General features: G+C 39.9%; 1 long non-coding RNA gene across 1 annotated transcript in view; it reads left to right on the top strand.

Annotated features, from left to right (window-relative positions):
- Positions 1-18,264, top strand: part of LOC149207635 (uncharacterized) — a 55,147-nt gene extending 36,883 nt beyond the window's left edge. Inside the window, exon 2 of the long non-coding RNA XR_016252696.1 lies at positions 18,098-18,264. This is a non-coding gene — a long non-coding RNA (uncharacterized LOC149207635). The remainder of the gene's footprint in view (positions 1-18,097) is intronic.
- Positions 18,265-20,443: the final 2,179 nt, after the last annotated feature.

Raw genomic sequence — 20,443 nt, 5'->3', positions numbered from 1 at the left:
AGGAGCAGCAAGACTTTCCAACACAGCAGAGGCTTTATCCATGAGGGGACAAAGGTGAAGGGGATGTTTGCCTTCACAAAGTCGACAGGGGATTCGAAACTTCCTTTTCTCCTTACCATTCCCAACTGATGAGGTAGCATCTCCATGATCATCAGTGGACGATGAAGGGCGGGCCGGATCGTGAGACCAAACTTCTAATACCCTGGGAATGCCAAGGCAATCACGAAGCAGATGGTCCTCCTTGCATAATCGACAAGGAAACTTGACCTTCCGCGGAGGAGCAGAAGGTGACCCGACTTCAGGTATACTGGAGTGGATAGTTGGACTTAAGAGGGGGACTGTGTGTGTAGGCTCTCCCTGAGGGGACTTCTTCTTCTTGGTCTTCCTCTTCTTCTTCTTAGCCACCTGGTTACTCTCATTGAAAATTTCACTAGGCGAAGTACAAGAGGACGACGTAGAGGTAGGCGTCGAAGGGGAGAGATCCACCTTAGGATCAACATGATGTTGTTCAGGTGGAGGGACTGATGGACCAACAGCCGATACGGTAGGGACCAAAGAGGTTGAAAACAACCAAACAGGCAACCCAACAGTTAACCCTGGTAGGGATAACGTCGCCATATACGGAGCACCAACATTCCCAAGAGGAGGGAATTGTCCTGGATTCCCATCAGAGGGGGAACCTGGGTTAGTGAATCCCGGAAAAGTTGCCATTGAGAAAGAAAGCGAAACCTACTCAAGCTAGCGCACACAAGATCTAACCAGGAAATGTTATCGAGGCCGAATAAATTGTTAAGACACTGGAATTAAACTTGACCTTTTCATGTTTCAGGAGTCGAGAAAAGGACGAAAAGATGACTCCAGTCTCCTTCGAATGTTTAATGAGCACGAAGTGACAAGACGCTCACAGGCACCTTTTCGTTTAGGGAGTCCGAAAAGGATCAAAAGTGACTGCTCTGGAGACTCTAGGTAAAAGGTGTGCCAGACTTTTCGCAAAACCACAGAATACTTTTTAGGGTACGGGTGGTCAATCTTCGTGAATGCTGTGTTCACTGCATTGCGAATCGTAAGGCGGCAGACTCGGCTTCCTATGGATCAAGGATAAAAGCCTAGTGGGGTCTCCCTATATACGCGACGGTACGTGGGAGCGCAATCCGTGTTAGACCACTATCGAGTCACAGAAGGAGGAATCACCCAACCGTAATGTGAAACAACAGTGACTATGTTTAAAGACGCCGGAACACGTCTCTAACCTAGACCTCTAGATATTTGCGTTTAGTTCCAATGCGTTTTTAGATTCATTCGGTTCATTTTATAGTTGATCTTGAGATTAAGTTTCGATTTCAGGTCCTATCGTATGTTCTCTCACAATTACCTAGATGCAAACTACATGCCAAAGAATACCATTTTGTTCGATGAATTCTAGCTATGAGAAGGTAAAGAATTTTTGATCAAACAAAATGAACGCAAGCAATCAAACAATCTAATGCAGCTAAAGGCAAGGAAACAAAACTTTTCTTTTGAGAATGCAAATCAACGAAATGTTCTTTTCCTTTTCAATTATTGAATACAAAGATACTAGTTTGATTTTTTTTTTTAACGGCACAAAGCACCTAAAATGAATTTTGAGGAACAGGAACACCAAGCAAAAATGGATAAAATCACTTAATGAAAACACACAAAGTTCCCAAGACACCAAACAAAGATTTTCAAATCAACAAGAAAATCAAGCTCTGCACGAGCTATGTGATCTAAGCTCGGCAAGACAAGCAAGGATTCAAACAAGGGGGAAGCGAGAGTGAACTGATCGATCCAAACAATCGTAATCTATGCTTGGTAGTGAAGAAATCGAATCAACATAAAAAGTGGTTCAATAATCGACACTAAAAATCAACCAGCAACAAGCAGTGGAAAAGCCTCAAGCAAATCAATAAGAGGGTTGTGGATGAACCTTGAATAGACAAGTAACCCAAGCAAATGGTTTCTCGATGAAACTTCTAAAGGGCTAGGTCACATGGTCTAAAAACACAAGACTCAGTCGAATGAAATCAAAGAGAGAGCGTCCCTTAACCAAAAGCAATCAAAACAAGCTAATGAGGGACAAGAAACAACAGGGGATAAGAAAGATTGATGAATTCAGGAGATAAAGTTATAAAAACAACTTTTTAGGAATCAGCGCAAATTTTACACTGAGCACCCGAGATGATCAAGGGTCAGCGCAACTTTTACACAGGCCACCCGAGCTGTCAGCGCGACTTTTGCCCAAAAAACCGAGCTGATCTCAGAAAAACACAGTCATCGCGGAATTAAGCTATAAAGTGGCGCTGACATCGCGGATATACACGTCTTTTCCGCGCTGATCCGATTTTCAGCGCGACTGTTAAAATTAAATCCGCGATGGAGCTCAAAAATAGTGACAGGCAAATCAAAACTCCCAAATCAAAATAGCCAATCTTTCAATCAAACAGGGGCATTTCCCAGATCAACCCAGGAAACGCAAAAGACTGATAATTAATCCCCAAAATTTCAAAAAGAGAGCAATCAAACAAACTCAAAACAAGGATGAATGAAAAAGGACAAAGGCCAGCTCCCCAGCGGAGTCGCCAAATTGTTGGAGAGGTAAATCCCCTCTACGGATAGAGGCGATCCCTACTAGCCCAGCAGGGGTCTAGCAACAATCAATCAATGCTACTCTGCAAGCTCCTAATTGCAATTACACAAAGTAGGTAAAAGACACCTACTTGGATTCCAACGCTCTTGTTCGACGAAGAGATGCCACACTCGCTCCTTTGCCTTGGCCGGTCACGATCCTCCACTATCCTCGTGGTTGGACACCTGCACATACAAAGAGAAGACAAACACAAGCGTGAAATCTAATAAAAGCAACCATACATCAGTCAGAAAGGATGTAATTCACATTTAACCATTGCATAGACAAATGAGAATGGAACTATAACAGTAGTCATCTATTATTAATCAATAATCAGAGAAAGATACAACCATTGTTCTGACGCTGAGTCCTTCTCGAGAGGGTCCAGCCAGCAAGTCTCATAAGCATTCACCCAAGAAGTGGATCTCCCAAATCAAGTAACTCTCTCTCACACAAAGCTCTAAGACTTCATAACCTTTCTCTAGCTCTCTAGCAATCCACACTCTAGCACACCATACTATCTACTAGCAGCACACAAAACTATGAATCCCTTAGTGTCAAAGTCTATTCCCCCAAAGTGAGAACTAGCTGCTGATAGTAATGGTGGAAGAATATATAGGAGAAGGAGTCTCCATGGAGGGTGGAAGGATAAGCTCATCTCCAAGAAAGGTGGCCCATAAGACGAACAGACATGCCATAGAAGGGAGGGCGACACTCACAAAGCTAACAACCAAGCCTGGAGGCATCTGGAAGGTTGGCTGTTGGAACAAATTCGCCCAAACTGGATCAGCGCGGATTATAAGGCAACTGGCGCGCTGACGTCGCGCCTCCATGACTAGGAAAGTCATGTCAGCGCGACCCAATACAAAGGCAAGACGCGCTGGCTCATGAAATTCGATCAGCGCGGAAAACAGGTGTACTTCCGCGCTGGCAGCGCATTTGGTCTGTTATGGAGCACCCATCAGCGCGGTTATTTGGACAAAAGTCGCGCTGATAGCAAAAACTTTGGCAAAGTGGGTTATTTGGCCAGTTTAGAGAGCATGAGCATGATAAATTTGATTTCATGACACAGTAGGGATACTGACAGGATGACAGTGACAAATTGCTGTGTAACAGTGTACAAGAGGAAACTATGGAGAATCTTCTTAATAATTGTAGTTTTACCTCCTGGTTGTGGGATTTGTTTGCTGCCATATTCCAGCAGATAGACAGAGATGAAGGGTGTATTATCAACACACTTACCAAGTCGAGACGTAACCTCTCAGAGTATGAATTTCTAGATATGGCTTGGGCTCTTTTACCAGGCTTTATAATATGGAATGTTTGGAATGAAAGGAATAAAAGAATCTTCAAGAATGAAAAAAGACCCTCCCCATTGACGTTTTGAGCAGATCTTAAAACAGATTAAGGAAACGGTTGGTACTACTATTCGGCACCCCCCTAAGAACCCTCCTTCAGTTGTTGATTTGAGAATTCTTAGTCAGCTAGGATTGCAGGGGATCATCCCTTAGGACAGTGATAGGAAGGTTGTTCAGATGGTCATTGACAAGGAAATCTGGCACCCTCCCCCACAGGGTTTTTTAAAATTCAATATTGACAGAGCTTCAAAAGGCAACGCGGGAACTGCCAGCTTTAGAGGGGTGTTGAGGGACAAAAATGGCGACATTATTGTCATCTTTCACTGCCATTTAGGAAGAGGCACTAACAATATGGCGAAACTCATGGCTATGGAACAGTGTCCTGATTTTCTAAAATAGGATAACCGCTAAAATGTGATTGTTGAAGTGGATTCTGAGCTAATTATTAACTCAGTCAGGAGAATCAGCCATGGCTCAGCACCTTAAAAAGTCTCCAAACACTAGAGGCTGATACAGGTCTTTAAAAGGATTCAACAACACCTCCAGAGCCTCCGCATAGTTAGGTTTAATCATGTGCAAAGATCGGCCAATAAATTGGCGGATATTCTGGCCAACCAAGGAGTGATTTGTTCAGAGGATGAGGTTAAAATGGAGTGGCAAGATATGCCTCACAACAGATTAAAGGCGTTTTGTCATGATCAAGCTGAGGAAGATTGGAGGATGGATCAACTCAGAGCCATGGAGGCTAGTTCCAGATGATCAGGCTTCATTTTCTTTTTAGGCCTATCTCTCAGTCTGGCCCTTGCATATGACAACTCACTATCGATCTCCGCATCCTAGATAATTTCGGATATAGATGCTCCAGAGGAAAAATGTGTGGGAAATGTTGGTGGGAGGATTGACATGGTTGGATTAGGGCAAATCGGCGGAATCCGGGTTTTATCGACGGGCGGAATAACCCGAGTTCTCTATCAATGGATAACATACTGCCCTTGAAGCGATTTACGGTATATCACAAGTGTCCTGGGTGGGAAGTGGTTTTAGAGTTTTGGGTGCGACTCCATACATATATTGATACATGGCCAAGGAGAGGGACCGAATACCGCCCTCATCGTGCACTATTGTTCGGTGCACTTGAGTCATACGATATGATTCTTAACCGTTGGAATTTTCATGGTGGATTGACGGTCAGGAATGAGCGTGCTTATCGGTGGGTCTGTGGGATAAGCACCGGCCTACTTGGTTTTGCGAAATGTTGGTAGGAGGATCGACATGGCTAGATTAGGGCGAAGCGGCAGAATCCAGGTTTTATCAGCAGGCATAATAACTCGGGTTCTCTTTCAATGGATAACATACCTCCCTTGAAGTGGTCTATGGTGTATCACAAGCATTCTGGGTGGGAAGAAGTTTTAGAGTTTTGGGAGCGATTCCATACATATATTGACACGTGGCCAAGGAGGGGGACCGAATATCGCCGTCATCGCGCACTATTGTTCGGTCCACTTGACCGATGCGATATGATTCTTAACTGTTGGATTTTTCATGGTGGATTGATGGTTAGGAATGAGCGTGCATGTATGTGGGTCCAGGGGTTAAGCGACGGGCTACTTGGTTTCGTGATTTCCTCCGTGGCCGTCAGATCTAGTGAGAGGATTGAATGGTTGAGATTAAAGAGGAAAGTTGGGATGAGTAATAGTCCCATGGCGGGAGTCATTGTCTTAAGTACGGCTAATAGATGAACCCGATATCCTTTCAGAATCTATTTCATTTTCTATTAGGACCCATTTGTAAAAGGTTAGGTGGGCGCTTAGAGCCTCCTCATTTTGATTGTCTTCCATTGATCTTTGATGGTAGGCTTGTAATGTCTTAATTTTTTTAGTCTTTTGAATGGTGTGAGGTTTTGTTGTTAGGGTTTGGAATTTCAGCGTACAGGGTGCTGCTCGTGGCCCATAGACCCTCGTGGGCTTTATACTTTAGGTAATTTATTTTCCTTTTTAATGATATCGAAGGCTCGACTCTTGCTTCAGAAAAAAAGAAAAAAAAAAAAAAAAAAACAAATTATTTGTATTTATTACATTTAATTATTGAAAAGATTTTAGATAATTAAAATATAAATGTTTAGATATATAAAGTATTTTTAACTAAGATATATGCATATTACTATGTCACCATGTATCCAAAACCCAGTGAACTATATAGTAATAAATTTATTTATATTTATTACATTTAATTATTGAGAAGATTTTAGATAATTAAAATATAAATGTTTAGATATATATAATATTTTTAATTAAGATATATGCATATTACTATGTTTTATATACATTAATTAAATGTTTGATATTATGTTAAATGTTAATAATACTATATATTAATTGATTAAAAATATGTAGAAAAGAGGTATATGGTTACTATATGTAGAATTCAACAGTTACATTGTGTGTGAGGCCTATGGTTACAATAGCCTCCCTTCTATCTTTCGATATTTTTATTCATATCTTCAATTATCATAGTTTGGTTATTGGATGTGCCAAGATACATGATCTTTTGACATTTTAGATAAAGTTTTAGTTATGCTTAGTGTAACCCCTTTGGTGACAAAGATAGAGAAATTTTGGGTTGTTATCATTAGGTGTTATACAGAGTTTTAGCTTACAAGAAAAGATATTCCCTATAACAGAGAGGAGAGAGGAAGAAGAAAACGAGTTTCCTAAGAATGACCTTCCTCCTTTACTCATCCCTCTCATCATTCTTCATAGGAAGAGAAACACTAGCATAGCTAGTGCTCTATGGAAACATAAGGAAAAATGGAAGAATTAGATAGTTGGTAGAGGGAAAGAGAACAAAATTGGGAAAATGGAAAAACTGAGTAACAAGTAGAGGAAAAGAGAAAAAAATCAAGAGGACCATATTTTGGAGGAGGTGAAGTGCACCCAATTTGATGATACATGTAGGAAAAAAAACTTTAATATTGTTGAAACCTATTATTAAAAGAAAAACAGTGTCTAGGGTCATGGAAAAACTGACAGTGCAAGATGAGGCCGACCATCCTTGAGGATGAAGACCAACTCCCAGGGCTAAAAAGATACTAACCTCAAAAGAAGTTAAAGAAAGTGTAACCCTTGCATCTTAATTAAATTAATTTAAATATTTTTATTTTAATAAAAAGTTTTAAATAATATTAATAGCTACATAGCAATGTTTTATTTTTTCCCTAATTAAATTAATTTAAATATTTATTTTTTAATAAGAGGTATTAAACAATATTAATAGCTACATGGCAATGCTTTATTTTTCCAAAACCTTTTGTAACAAATATTGTAAAAAAAATGAAAAATATAACTACTTTGATATTGGGAACTCTTTCAAAAGAAATAGATCAACACTTAACATTAATAATTTGATTAGTACTAGGTGTGAGTCAGCAAACCATAAGTTGAAAGAAATAATAAGGAGGTCGAGCTTACTTTAAACAAATTAAATAATAAAAGCCTAGTTTATTTTAAACAAATTAAATTATAATAATAAAATATTTTATTAAATTTGAGGATTTTTTTTTTTAAATAAATTATAAACGAGCTCATTTGAATAAACATGGAAAAAAAATTCAGATTTTCATTTTAAAATAAGTTATAAATTAACTTTGTATTTTTGAACAATTTTACATTCACCAAATTCTTACAGGACTTAAATAAAATAAAACAATAAAAATAAAAATTATAGTAATAATCTAAACGTAAAACCCCAAATGGCAAATATTCCTAATCTAAACATAAAACCCCAAATAGAAAATATTCATATATTACTAATTTTCATAGTTTGATCAAAGATTGTTCTCAGTCAACAAACCCCAAAACTATTACATCTTAAAACACTGATTACCAAATGGAAGTATGATGGCACTTGAGAAAATTCGGTTTATCATCTTTGTTTAAAAAAACTCTCACCTTGACAGTCTATCCATATGCTTTAAAACTGGTTTTTCAACCAGAGCAGATCTCCAAAATTTATTTCAAACATAAGATCCAGCAAACATAGTCCAAGATCGATTAATTAATTAATTAATACAAGCTCACGGTTCCTGTTGTTTACCATTCCCATTCCATCGTTTTAATTGCTGCGAAAACATACACATATGTAGACTTAATATATATTTTTTCTCTAATATTTATAACAAAAATCCACAGCATTAGTCTAATATATATTTTTTCTCTAATATTTATAACAAAAATCCACAGCATTTTGTAAACGAGTTTAGCTACACTTCAACATGACTTAGCAATGCTAATGATATTCGTAGATAGGATAACTTTGACTTTGCAACAGTTCCCTTCGTGTTTTCCACGGTAAATCGTGACCCTCCTTTGCTCAATCCAACGGGGGAAACTCATTCTCGTTATTCCTGTCTTCCTGTTTGACTTGACTATGGAATTGCCGCGCAGCTAGAGTTCCAGAGATTGAAACAATCTCGATCCATCACCAAAGCTAGCTCTAAGGCAAGATCAATCAGCTATATACCTGAAAGCACCATCGTCCAGGCAAATCGTCCAGTGAGTTTTGCCTGGGTTGGAATCCCATTAAAGAACACAATAATATGAAGAAATTTAGAAGACCCACCTGATTATAATTCAGCGCCTCTCGTTGTAATCCAATGCAGAAATGGTGCCCACAGGCTCGCTGCGAAATACAATAGCGACCTCCGGATATTTTCCCAGGCATCAGCCACCATGGGATGCGAATCAAAAACACTGCGTCTGGATACCCTTCATTGTAGCCTGATTCAACGACATTATTTCACTGCAGTCCCTGCGCTTTGGGCTCTCCAGCGTCCTTATCAGCGGTGGGCAGGGTTCGTAAGTGAGACTTTTCTCGTCCATAGACGGACATTGCAGGCTGATTGTTTCCCTGGTTTCCTTCTGCGAGGTGCAAGCGGGAGCAGAGCTGAATAAATTGGGGGCAGAAAATTCCATAAGCCCTTCCATTATTTTCCCTCTTCTACCACCACCATCAATAGGAACCCACCCACCATTTCATTTCAATTTTGAAAATTTACCGCTCAACTTCTTGAGTTTGAAATCCTTTGGCATTGAATGGATATAGGTGGATAGTCTGCATTAACTTCATGACAGGCGTAAGTCGGAATGGTGTAGGCTTTCGAGAGAGCGCCGGCCGGAAAATGATGGGTTATATATGCACATACATACCCATGGAGCCATGGTGTTGTCAGTTGGTGGGTCCCACATACTCCACCGGAAATACATGCTGGCCGCCGGAGTCCCGGATCATGGTTATGTATGCCATCCCACTGACGTGCACCACATACATAGATGGGCCAGCATTTAATACTCTATATATGGCTGGTTAGCCCTTGCCGTGGCGGAGGGCGGATGAATCGCCGACGGCCGAAGCCGGACATTTTTACGGGCGGCGACGGAAACCGGACAATTCCTCTGCCATCTTAGACTACTCCATTCATATATTTAGGGCTTAAGATTTAAAAAAAATATTTTTTCTCATTTCTTAGAAGAGAACTAAAAGAAGAGATAGAATAGAGATAGAGAGTTGGAATTCTTATATGTAGGGCTTAAGGTTTTAAAAAATATGGCTAAGTAGGCTGCTGCGCTAATTTTGTAACATAGCATAAGGAATGCAATTTCAAAATAGGATTTAAAAATATATAATCATATTGATTAAATTATTGTATAAAATCACCCATATGGGGTGACTGATTCGACAACTCTTGCAGTACTACTAGATGTCAGAAGGAATGAAGTTTACGGATAATATGGAACATGGTAAGAGCTTGGGCAACGGCTGAGCCAAGTGGAGGAAGCGAGACCGAACGATCGAGAAGGTTAAGGCAATTGATTTGACAACTCTTGCAGTACTGAATGTTAGAAGGAAAAAATTGGGAATGCTGGTGTTAACCTCGTCATTCGACATTTTGGTATGGGAGGGAAGGTAAACAAGGTTATCTCCACTGAGTGTGCATAAAGTCCATCCTTGTGCATCTCCTTTGGTCTTGGTGGTGTGAAATGCCCTCTAGTTTGACGAAAGGGAGTACGAGTTCAAGGAGCCGGTGGTTGCCGTGAAGAGTTGGGCAGTGTGGGATCTAGGCGCTTAGTGCGGGGGCTACTTGCGGCCCAGGGAAGCAGTGTAGAGGGTTGACTCTATCTCGAAGAATTTGGAATCCTCTTCTAGTCTTCGTCGCATTTGTTCGACAAGGGGTTGAATTTGGGTAAGTAGTTGTTTTTCTTATTTCCTCATGGTTTTGTTTTTGAGTGCTAATTGGAAGTTTGGTACTGGTTTTCTTATTGGGTGGAGTGTCTTTTTGTGGTTTGCTTCGGTGGGCTACGTGTTGTTTGTCCAGGTGGGCTAAGTGTGGTCATTTGGTGGGCCTAGTTAAGGTCTTGTGGGCGTAGGGGGCGCTGCTTGCTGCTTTGGTAGGGAGCTTGGTGGCGTAGTTCTTCGCGGCGAGCTCTCTTTGTGAAAGAGTGCCACTGTAGGGTTATGCTGTGGCCCTTTTGAGTGATGGGGTTGGGGTAGCTACTGAAAGAGTGGGTGACTATGCCTCTGTTCAAAAGTCGGAAAGTAGGTGGTTGGTCATCCACCTCTATGGATGATCTAGGGTGTCTTACCCCTCATTGTTGTGCTGTTGTGTTGAAAATGAATCAATCGACAACAGGTTCGTGCTTGGCGATGAGTTAGCCCGAGAGGCATATAGGGCGAGCGAGCCAATCTAGGGGTGCGTCTGGACGAGTCAGGGAGCAGCGCCGAAGAGGAGGAAGAGGTTGCATTCCTGCAGTCTCCTGGGAGGGTTTGTCACTGCCTTCGTAGACTGGATGTCCTGTGGGCGCAGGGATACGCAGACCACAACTAGATTGTTGCACACATCAATGATATTCAGTTCATCGAAGGAGAAATCTTTGACCGTCTTAACTCTGTGCATCAAAGTCAGTGTAGAACTAGTGAAAGGCTGGATGAAATTGAATTGCGTCTGACTCACATTGATTTCCATGTTCATCAAGGCCTGGGCCACCTTGTGGGCCAAGGTGTGGTTTGGCACCACATTCTCCTTTGTAAATGCTCTCTGCATGTTGTTTTCTGGTTTTGCTGGTGTTTTGAGTAGTAATTTCTTTTTATATTATGTAAGCGTTGTAGCTATTAGCAATACATTTTAAGTTTCCACATCGCTTTCCCAAGTAACAAATCCTGTTGGAGTGATCTTGGGGAGTGAAGATGAATCTACACGCTGAATGTGATACTTTTTCGAGAAATTAATGAAATTTTGCTGATTGACAGAAAAAATATTGATAATTATAAAAATAAAATGATTAAAATATTTAATATTTATTGAATATATGTTAAGGAAAGCAAGTTCAAAATGTGGTTTGAAAAAAATATGCCGCTAACCTAACTTTTCAACCTACAATTTTTGTATGAATTATGTTAATTAAAATATGTATTTAAGTTATTTGTAGTTATTGTAAAAAATAATAAAATGATACAAATTTTCAACATAGTATGAAGATTGTGAGTTTAAAATTGGGTTAAAAATATATAAATTATATTATTAAAATATGCATTGGAAAAACTAATAAAATGATTTCTTTCAAAATGTGATCCCATGTTTCTAGTTATTTTATATTGTTGAGGTGGTTTCATTGATGGCAATTAGGGTTTTTAGCGAGGCGATTGCTTTGCAGGGTTTTTGTTTGTGTTGTTTGAAGCTTTGGATTTGTTTTGTTTAGCAGGAGCACTTCACCGTCCCTTTTAGGCTGGAATGGATGCAGAGTTTTCTTTAGTTTTTGTTTAAGATGATCGATGGTGGCTTGGGGGTTTTCTTGTGAGGGCTTGGCTTCTGTCTCCATTTTGATCTCATCCCTCTAGTGGGGGTGGTTTGGGTTTGGGTTCCTCTCAGATATGTTCAGAGGTGTGGATGTTTCACAAGCACTCTCCTTGTTCGACGGTGGTAACTTGGGGGATTCATACAACAGTCTAGGTTTTGTTGCATCCTTTCTCCCACTCTCTTTTGATTCTCTCATCTGGTTGCGGCGGAGAGGGGTTGATCACATATATGGGAGCAGACTTATGTTGTTTATGGCTAGTAAGAAGCTTTTTTAATTGGTTTCTTATTTATTTTCGTTCTCAGGTGAGCTTATGGGGTAGCGTTCGTTGTTTTAGCTACCTTAGGCTCTCAAGGCTTGCATGTTAAGATCTTCATGCTTTCTCCCTCCGTTACCCTTGTTTGGAAGCAGATCTAATTGAAAAAACCTCTTGTTCTTCTTCGTTGGGGTTGGTGGGGAAGACAAAAGAACTGGATCTGGTCGACCTTGATCAAAACAAGGTGAGTTTTCCAGATTTTTTTGAACTCTTTAAATGGGGACCCTGACCCTGTTTTGGGTCTCGGAAGAGGAGTATGTGGCAGATCTAATTCAGATCTGAGAGAAATAGTTGGGGATCCCAATAGCCATGCAACTACTTCTATGTGAAGGGAAGCAACTGTAGGTTTTTTGCATAACTAGGAACACCGTTACTTTATTGCTTTTGAGGTTGCATGGAGGTGCTGCGGGCTCTAAGAACCCACCTGTTTTAGTTTCTTACAATGATGCATATCAGGGGACAGGTCGCATTACAGTTGAGTCTTCATATTGTTGAACAATCACAACAAGTGTTAGCTTTGGGAATAAATCTAAAATAGGTAAATCAACTCTTTTTGGTTCTCCAATCAAAGGTTGTGATTTGAAAATTTAATGGATGATGGCCAAGGTCTAAAGCTTTACATCAATGGGTTCTTACATGGTTCAAAAATATCACCTTTGTTCAATAGTTTTTTTGTCATTGTTTAAATAGGATTCCCAAGAAGATCCAGAGAAAGTTTTGAACTCAGGGCCTTGATTCCGGGGAAGAGCAGGCCTTTCATCACTCTTTGGTTTCCAGACTTTGATTTTTCTACAATGGTGGTAACAAAGATGCCAATTTGGATAAGGTTGCCAAGTGTCCCTCTTCCCTTTTGGCATCATAAGGTTCTGGAGGGTGTTGGGAACACTTTGGTTTCCTTAAAAAAGATGAACACTGAATGAACATAGAAAGTTTTATTCACCTTTGCCCGTATAGAAGAACATGATATTCATATGTCACATGTTTTTAAACAAGACATCTTGAAGACTTGTGCCCTTCGGCGAAAAGGCCACCGAAAAAGAAAGGGGCAAAAAAGGTTGGCAACCTTTTAATCTTATTTTTCTGGAGGAAGAAGGGGAAATCAAGGAGGATGTTTCAACATGAAGATAAAAATACCCAGTTTTTCTGCATTGGGTTTTTCTGGGGACATTTGTCCAAAAATAATGTAGATGTGTTGTATCTGTTTCCCGTTCAGTTTCTTGTTTCAGCATATTATTTTAAATAGTGAATGTTGCAGTTGTATTTACTTCAATATTTACTTTAGAACAACTCACATGCACCTCATATGTGGAACAACTCACAAATAGAACCGATCCATGCACAGAAACATCATGAAGTGGTGCTTGGAAAAGATGTGTGATGGTGGGCACAAAGAGAGTTCATGTTTCAGAAAGCTCAGATTCTAACAAAAAACATCCACCAGAGGTAATTGAAAATGGTTTGCAATGGCCTCTGTTGACCATCGTACTGGGGATGGCATAAAGTTCATAGAAATAAATGGAAGAAGAGAAGATAAATGATTTTTATATAACTTAATCTTCTCCTTTGTATTTTTTATTTTAGTTTTTTTCCTGCTAAGTGAGCCGTAAGGCTACACATATTGAATGCATGTAATTTTGTTCATTTTTTCAAAAGTTGAAATGAAATTAGGGTTTTTTCCCAAGGGAAAAAAATGTGCCCCCAATGGCTGGAACCAATCTGATAGTCATCATTTCAACTGTTGGGGTAAATGTTGATAATCCACTCGTGCAAATCCCTTTGCAACTAGCCTTGATTTTTACTTCTACAGTGGCCTGCTGGTACTCAAAACATTCCAGCATCAAATATAAACTCTGGAAGAGATAATGCTTGAAACTGTAAGAGTCAAAATATATCTAGAGAATGGCCACTGTCACCTTGTGTAGTGTCTCTGCACTCTCAGCCAACCTCTGTACACACTAGTCTGTTTGGGATGGAGATATTAGGATTTGAAGAATTCCAGTCAAAGCTTATAACATATACTAGAGTACCACAATTGTAAGTTATTACTCCCACGTTTGATGATTGCGGAGCTGCTGAGAAAATTTTTGTTCTTCGGCTAACTTTTTGTAGCAGAGAGGATTGATGGATTGATTGACTGAGAAAATTACCGTTATGGGGAATAATCCACTATCTTCTAAGCTCACACGGTAACTTGGGCATTGCAAGAGAGTGAAACTCATCACGAGAGCTAAATAGATGTTCCATTATTTCAGGCAGCAGATAACATATCGACACAAGTCTCACAAAGGAAACACATGGGATGCCAATGCCTTGCAACAGAGGGCATCCGAATAGGAGATATTGCTGCTGTCAGATCTGCATTCTATTCTCCAGTGGTGGTATCGGAACTAGACCACAAGGTTTACAGATGAAGAAATGCACCTTAACAATACCCAATTGCTTTGCAAGAAGTTGGACAGAATGCAAAGAAACAAAATCCAATATGTACTACTGCAAGTGTCATTAACAACCATTTTCTTCAATTCAAGATATATTGCTTAGCTTGTCATGACCTCTCGTTATCTGTGTTGATAACTTTAGTCTTGGATATTTTCTTGAACATGTGAGGAGATGACCATATTCAGTTCACTTTCCCAGGTTCTAAAAGATCTCGACAAGTTTTCTCAACACTCTCAATGCACATGTAGTCACCATTCTGGCATGAAACTTGCATTGTTTCCTGAAGCAGGAGAAGCAAATTTTGATGACCGTGTTGAGTGTAACATTCACGGTGATGAAGTACAACTGCATGATGAGTACAATAGAACTATAGATATTGACAACTGTGCTTCTGGTCTTCCTGAAAGTATAAGCCCTATATGCTATAAGTGAAACAAGACTTGAACAGAAGTCTGAGTTTGAACTTTGTAGGAGTAAGAAATGAGAAATGACTGTGAATGTCGCACTCAATTTTGATGACATTGAGAACATCTTTGTTTTTGTGGCATATGCACCTCGTATTGGTGATGGTTCTGCTGGCTATCTCATTGAAGAAAATCAGGAAGGAGGCGGCAAGTACATATCACCTCTTATAATTCTCACCTATCAAAATGCAATTGACAGAGTTGCTCCTGTTGTTAATACCCATCCACAACATCTTTTAGAAATGTCGATGTTATAGGCAGCTGATTGCATAAATGATCCCTGAAGTGGCTGACAGAGTTGCTCTTGTTGTTAATACCTATCCAGAACTGCTTTTAGAAATTTCAGTGTTATCAGCAGCCGATTATATAAATGATCTTGGAAGTGGCCGACAGAGTTGCTCTTATGGTTAATACCCATCCAGAACATCTTTTAGAAATTTCAATGTTATCAGCAGCCGATTGTATAAATGATCTTGTGAGCGATCTCGACGCCACTGAAAACGTAATTGTCAAAGCAGATTTCCAGCTGTCAGAAAGAGGAAACATGAGTGGAAAACATAAAGTGGATTCCTTGATGCTGTTTGGTGTAATTTTCATCTCCATTGTTGCATCTTCTGACAGAAACCAATACATTCACAAAGTCCTTAAACTCAGAGCCACTGACTTAGAAATTCATTGTAGAAGTCTTTTTGCTTTTTGTTTGTGGTATTTCTTCTAACTGCATGCTTCTTTCTACTTCTACATCATAATTTATAATCAATTGTGCAAACTCCCTTCTCTAATTAAAATCCAGTAACTGTAATTAGCAATTTATGTCATATCTCAGTACAAAATTATGGTCAATACACTAAAGCACCCTTGAAGCTACAGAAGGCCCAATAGAAAGTTTAGGTTCTTCGACAAGCGTCCTAAAATAGAGAGACCCTGGTAAAACCTGTACTGGTAAGAATCGTAACCTGCGACATTAATTTGAGAAGTCTAGCATTACTTTTGGAAGTGCCCCAATTGGGAAGCGAAAAATTTGAATCTGAGTGGGGGTGCAGCTGATGAACCCTAGCCCCACCTCGGCCCCTGGTATTGTGCCTTTCTTTCCCTTGGCAGCTGCTGTTCCATGGGTGCTCGTTTTGGGGGTGTTATCTTGTTGGTTATCGGTGTGGTTCGATTAGTGTTTTGCAGAACTGCTTCGATTGGTGGCGCTGTTCAGCAGCTCCGTCATCTCTGGGTGGAGGGGAAGACAGGAGGATCAAGAAAGCGGGGTCGACTGGCTGAGGTTTTGGTGGTGAGCGGCAGCTGTTTATAGTGCTTGTGCCAGCTCTAGGGTCTGCGATTGCGGGGCTCGAGTTATGTAGAGATGCAGAGGGCGAATGCACGGTCTGCATGTAGGAATTTGAGATGGGAGAGGAGTCACGACAACTCCCATGTAAACATCTTTACCTCCATGGCTACATAATGCCGTGGCTGAAGATGCATTGTTCGTGTCCAGTTTGTCAGTTCCGATGCCCATGGAGGAAGAGGGGGGTTGCTGTGGGTGCAGCCAATCGGAGGAGTCAAAGTCGGCCGGAGAGAATGTGAGAATTCAGCAACAACTGCAACAATGAAGAAGAGTGGGGCCTGCGTGGTTTGCTGTCTTTGGGGCCCAACGTTGGGGGTTCTATGCCTTGAATCCCTGTTTTCTTATGAAATTGCTTCATGCTGCCGCTGCAAGCGATGAAGCAGTCTGTGGGAGCAACTGTAAGTTATTTTTTTTTGGGTCAGAGTATCTTTCATCCACGTTTTTTCTAGCCAGTGAGAGTATCTTCCGGCGTGGCCAGGGTATCCTTTTTCATCTCCCGGCGTATCCAAGCCAGTCAGAGCATCTTCCGGCTGTTTCCCTCTACTATTTCGCACATGAGGCCTGTTGGAGCATCTTGACTATTTGGCGCATGAGGCCTGTTGAAGCATCTCCAGGCGCATCCCAGCCTGCCCGAGCATCTTTTGGCTGTTTTTTTGTTTGCAGGCCTTGTGCCCTTTTTTCTTTCATATTTATGCTGGGTATGCTGACCTGCATTGTTGGGCTTATCCGATGCTCCCTGCAGAGTATTTTGGTGTGTCTTGCTATCATGTTTCATTCACAGTTTATGTAAACAATTTTCATTTTAATCAAAATTGTTGTTTTTTTCCTTCTGAAAAAAAATAATATGGAGAAAACAAAGAATTTCCTCAATGCACATCTATTGCATGTTAAAGTGTTGTTTTTTTTTCTCTTTTCTTTCAAAATATGGAAAGTTTCAAATCACCAAAAATAATATGGAGAAAACCAGAATGTTCTCGATGCACATCTTATTGCTTTTCAAAATATCGAAAGTTTCAAATCACCAAAAATAATGAGGAGAAAAAAATCATGTTCTCGAAAGTGCTGATTGATATTCAGTTAGAATTTCTATGATAGAGATGTCTTTTTTTTTCTTTCAAAATATGGAAAGTTTCAAATCACCAGAAGTCATAGGCACTTTGGACTAGAACTCAATCGAAACTACAAAGACACTGAGAGATTTCAGTGTAGTTGGAAAACCACCAAACTGGCTGTTAATTATCCAAACAAACTACAATTTGTACCAATGTCCCAAAATATCTGATTTGTTCGGATCTGTCTTTTCCAAGTTTTCTGAGTTTTTTTTAGGTCCGAGTTTATATGCTTGCCGAGATCCACCAATTTTTTCCTGTTTCCTTTTTCTGTTTTTCCGAGTTGAGAGAGAATGTCCGACGGTATTTTCCAATGCCAAGTTTTGCATCACGGATTTGTACAGCTGGTTGTCTTTGCGATCTTGTTGTTTGCAATTATTCATCCATATTTTTTTATGCAGTATATTTTATATTTTTTTCGCTTCTGTTTAAACTCTCCTTTCTTTTCATGAACAAATTATGTCTCACCAGTTCTGGATAATTCTTCTGCATCTTATTTTTTCAAGTTTTTCTCTATTTTTTATGTCCATTTTGCTTTTCTCCATGCCCTCTGATAGTTTAGTTGATCCTGCCCTCGTGTGCAGAAAACAGATTCTCATCACAAGAACGATTGCATTTCAAGTTCAATCCCTCGAATTTACTCTTAAAAGAGTGCGTGCTGCCATGATTTGTCTGCTTCGGTGCCTGAATTGCAAATACATTTTAGTGGGAAAAGCTTTGGTTTCATTCCAATGACTGCAGTCAGTAGCCATCTACTTTTAAAACAGGGAGAAGCGAGCATTGGCACCAAAATGATTCATGCTTACAATGCGAATTTGAAACATTATTTTTGCAGCAATTCGCAAGCTGCATTATGTCCTCGTCTCATGCTGCAACAATTTTGGGATTCATCTCATATAAAATGACATCCACGAGCTTCAAACTCGTGACCTAGTTTGAGTCCGGGACCTCAGGATGTTGCTCGCAAAAACCCAGCGAGACTCAGGATTGAAGGGAGTCAATTTCTTAAAGGCTTTGTGAAAGCCTGTCACAAAACCACTCACTACAAGTGTGGATGATATTCATTCACATCCCCGGTTTAAACAACTGAAAGTTCCTTATTTTTCATCCTTTATTTAGCGTTAGGCATTTATAGCGTAATTTGCCCTTGCACCGAAGTAAATAAATTGAAAGAAGAAATCTTCGTTTTATGTCATTGCAGGTTGGGATTCGATCAAGTGATGTTGGAAAGGCATTATGAAAGAAATGATTTCAATTTCAAGCTTTAAATTTCAGGTCCACATACATATTAGAGTAGATCCTGATACCTAGATTGGCCTTGTTGCAAGTGAGGTTTTTCCCTGTATTCGACCCAGGCATTATGAAAGAAATAATTTCAATTTCAAGCTTTAAATTTCAGGTCCACATACATATTAGAGTAGAGCATGATACCTAGATTTGCCTTGTGGCAAGTGAGGTTTTTCCCTGTATTCGACGCTGGCTTGCATAGACACCCTCTTTCATAGAACCTAGCTGAAAAAAACTTCCATGTCCTCAATCCAACTTCTCAAGCTTTCTTTTTACCTGCATCTGTAATTTAATACCAATCCATCGATATAAAGACATGATTTCGCAACTTTTACCATGTAAATCCTGTCTTTTTGTGTGAATTTAGTTTCTTGTTTCTTGTGTGCAATTTTCTTTCTTGTTAATTAAAATTACGGGCTCAAAAAGACCAACAAGTGGTATCAAAGTCACGAGGGCTTGTTGTCACAAGGGTTTGTTGAGCTAGATTAAAAGGTCGATTTTGAGTAGAAGAATTCGAATGCTTGTAGTCATGTAGAGCCCATAGACTTGTGGAGGAGCTCGCTAACTCAGAGGAGAATGTTGTACAAAGATCCATGTGCAGAGATTGCCAACGAGAAATAACTGTAAAGTCAAGTGAACGCTGCCATTTTTCTATTGGTCGAGCTTTGAGTAGAAGAATTCGAATGCTTGTAGTCATGTAGAGCCCATAGACTTGTGGAGGAGCTCGCTAACTCAGAGGAGAATGTTGTACAAAGATCCATGTGCAGAGATGGCAATGAGAAATAACTGTAAAGTCAAGTGAATGCTGCCATTTTTCTATTGGTCGAGCCACCATTTTCCCTGGTGTGAAGAGTTGAGGGTTGTTTTTCAATTAAAAGATGCTGGTTGTGTTGAGAAGTCTTAGACTCAGAGCTTACTTAGAAGTCACGCTTGCAAAAGAAAAGCCGCCAAGGGAGTGTAGTAGCTGTCGGTCACGGACTGTGGGTAGCCCATGTGTAAGGAAGTTTGCACGCAGAATTTTTTTGAAGAAACCCTAGCCGCCTGTTGATGATGGAGGAGGGCCGAAGAAGCAAAGTAGCGATCCCACAAAGTTTGAAACCCTCGCTGTAGATTTCACAAGGAATCAATATCTTTTTTAAATCCTAGCAACAAAATTTTTGAAGAACAGAAAACTCGTTTAAAATGCGTGGAAGAAAAAATTGTTTTGAAGAATTTTTTGTTGGGTTTCTTTAAGAATGAAATAGGGTTTTGTTTATTTAAAGAACATAAAAAATTTGCAATTGTAAGATTCCAAAGTAAATCATTTTTAAAAAAACCCTAGTTGAAGGAGGATTTATCTCAGAACTTTGATAGAATCCATAAAATTTGAAATTTTTAAAGGAGCCTATGTAGGAGAAAAATGGCAAAAATGACTAATGCTAAGTTTGAGGTCGAGAAATTCACTGACAAAATAATTTTTTTCATTATGTAAGTGGAAGGCACAGGATTCGCTGGTGCAACAGGGGTTGTACAAAGCGTTAGATGGGGTTAGAAAGAGACCTATTGGCATAATAGATTTGGAATGAGAGGAATTGGACGCTTGAGCTCTCAGTACCATTAGGTTGTGCCTAGCGATGTTTTTTTCAACATTGTTGAAGAAACTT

Source organism: Pinus tabuliformis, chromosome 1_2 (genome assembly GCF_031772625.1).
Source record: "Pinus tabuliformis cultivar Carrire ecotype Pingquan chromosome 1_2, CPIR1, whole genome shotgun sequence".
Taxonomy (NCBI): Eukaryota; Viridiplantae; Streptophyta; class Pinopsida; order Pinales; family Pinaceae; genus Pinus; species Pinus tabuliformis.
This window is presented reverse-complemented; position numbering and strand designations above follow the sequence as displayed.